General features: G+C 32.8%; 1 long non-coding RNA gene across 1 annotated transcript; it reads right to left on the reverse strand.

Annotated features, from left to right (window-relative positions):
* Positions 1-273: 273 nt before the first annotated feature.
* On the reverse strand, positions 274-2,914 carry LOC128553591 (uncharacterized). The gene is made up of 4 exons (XR_008369381.1): positions 2,887-2,914; positions 1,551-1,623; positions 1,019-1,068; positions 274-641 (listed from the first exon to the last, which is right to left on the reverse strand). It is a non-coding gene; the product is annotated as an uncharacterized LOC128553591 (long non-coding RNA).

Genomic DNA, 2,914 nt, shown 5'->3' on the forward strand with positions numbered 1-2,914 from the left:
CTACTCGTTCATTCTGCCTCCACTTAGCACTCAATGATAGTAAATCGCGCATCAACCCCGCATGATGCAATCTCCCCCAAGCATCTAATTAACTAATTAATTAATTAATTAATTGATTACGCAATCTGCTCCGCTCCTGCTCCTGCTCCCCGCTCCCACTCCCGTCGTGGCGGATCTCTCACAAACACACTACTTATAGCAAATCTAATAATCTGTTACATTGGTGTCAGTTTCACACATAGATATCTAAGTGCTCTTTTTTTTTTACACAAAATGACTTTATGTATTTTGGTAAGGTAGAAAGGAATTTTTACTACATTCATTTTAAAAGTAAAAAAACAAGTCATAGATAAAAGAGCTTACAATCCTGGGAAACTATGGCATTAAATATTTGCCACTAATTACATTTACATGGTCATTCAGAAAAAAAAATTTTGGAATAATTTATATGATATATGTGGAAAAAAAAAAAAGGAGAAAAACTAAAATATTCTATTGCATACTTACTTATATACACAACCAATAACTAAGTTTTCTGCAATTCTTGTAGGTAGATCTTTCAGAGAATGGACAACGAAATCAACCTCCCCTTTTTCCAATGCCAACTCTAGCTCTCTTGTGAACAGATCTTTTGCTCCAATCTGGCGAAAGTAAGCAAGGTTTATAGTCATACTGATACCGGTTGAGATACATGTCAATTTTCTGTTTCTAGCAGGTATAATACTGAGTAAGAAATTACTTCAGTTGTTCAATAGCAAACAAAGCATTCTTGTTTTAAAAGTGAGATCACAACATAATTATATATTGGATAAAACTTAAAATCTTTACTGTAAAAATTATTTTGATTCTAATACGTTTTTTTTGTAAAATTCAGATCAAATGTGATAAAACTGGTAGGTTGTCACACTCCTTTGTTTATACACGCGTGGACCAGAAATGCTTATACGTCTAGCAGAATAGTTCAGTTATAGCCCAAGACATTTAAAACTTCAGTACTGTTAATAACTCAAAATTTTACCTTTGACAAAGCAGAATCCAAAATCTTGTCACCAGTAGTTGCCATGGTAACTAAATAAATACAAGAAAATGGATTTAAAATAGTGAGACTAAACCCACTTAATTATGCTATAATTACCTTAAAGCTACAGTTGAGAGAGATGTTTGAATACCTTCATTAACATAATAAACATTTATTTAATTTCACTGTGACGTAAGTTTAGGTCATACAGCAACTTTCCAGCTTTTGATGCTGAAGGTAGACACCAGATGTCCTTCCTTGTATTAGTACAGGCATCTTAGCAGAACCACTGGCTGGCTGATTGAAAGAATTCTTAGCCCTAGGCAACATTTAGAACTGAATGTGCTCAGGGGCAAGAGATTCAAAGTCAGCATCCGTAACCACTGTCCTCAGATTGCAGCTTTTCTCATCTTGTTCTTGCTTTACCACAAAAAGGAAACAATCAATTACTAAACTGTTATATATATACATAATGTATATCCTATTCATGAACTATCCTATCACATGTACAATGTACTTGTATTTTACTCACTTATTTCAAAATCATGATCTGGTTTCAGCTCCTTCAGCTTGTCTATTATTGTGTTTGTCTGTATCAAAGCCAACTGAAAATATACAAATTGTACAATAAACATGATAAATTACTGGTGACCAAAGTAAGATCTGTGCATTTTTAATAGATATACCTGACTCTTTCTCTCCATAATCATTACTATTAGCATTCATGCAATTCAAAGGTCAATAACTCAAGTAACGATGTACTGTACTTATCTTTTGCTAGAATAGTTTTATGTGAAGAAAACTATTTAAATTTAGGAAATCCTCATCAAATATATATTAAGTTTGACTAAATATATCAACTATCTGTGCATTTCACAGTGCAAAGGTATCATATATGGCTTGTAGTAACTCAATAGAACCGTTTGAACGGTTACCTGGTTACTTGAAAAACTGAATACAATTTACTGAAAACCTACTTAGACCACTTCACTGTGCCTAGGTATATGTAACCTATGTTAACCCCTCGATTACAAAAGAAACTGAAGGGTTACCTTGTTAATTCAAACACTAACTGCAGTTTGCAGAAAAAACAAACATACTTAGACCATTGCCGGAGACATTCTTATTAGACTATTTCGCAGTGCAGAGTGAGAGTTAATAGTAACCTAGAGTAAGTTTACCCACTTTTTACCAAAGAACAAAAGGGTAACCAGGTTACTCAAAAAAAAATGACTCCATTTAACTTTTAACTTGTCATTATAGTGAACATAAAATTACAAATTTGTACGGTTGGTTATCAAAGAAATACAACTTGTTTATCTTTTAAATCACTAACTAGTTGTCCTTCCCCTATTATTTGGCCTGATTTTCTTATAATTTATATGATACAATTGTTGTGGCTTGACGGACAGATAGATAAGATTACTTATTTATATCTGATTATAATAATTTTAAGTGTTATCCAGACTAATTATATTTGCTAAGTCGGCAAATTGCTGCTCACATAGCCGCCACTTATTTGGCTTATCAGGATGTCTATTTTATGATGTTACTTTATAGTTGTCATCCCTGCATGATGGGACAGCCACAGTCAAAAGTTACCATGCAAAAGTTATCATGCAGTCCCAAAACGTCCTATTAATATATTACTTAGATTACTGCTCACAGTACTATTAGTACACAAATGATTAAGTAATGGAACAGACCCTGCGATATAAAATAAACCCGACAAAAATTGTAACTAAGTAATATCTTCCAGATCTGGATGTATACAGGTGTGTATACTACATGGTATTTAAAATATATATCAGGTTTTGCATGACATAATGTCATTCAATACAATATGTAATTGTAGTTCAAAATTATACCTGACTCTTTCTTGATCCAACTTTGATC

The sequence above is a fragment of the Mercenaria mercenaria genome, unplaced genomic scaffold (genome assembly GCF_021730395.1).
Source record: "Mercenaria mercenaria strain notata unplaced genomic scaffold, MADL_Memer_1 contig_4017, whole genome shotgun sequence".
In the NCBI taxonomy this organism is placed as follows: domain Eukaryota; kingdom Metazoa; phylum Mollusca; class Bivalvia; order Venerida; family Veneridae; genus Mercenaria; species Mercenaria mercenaria.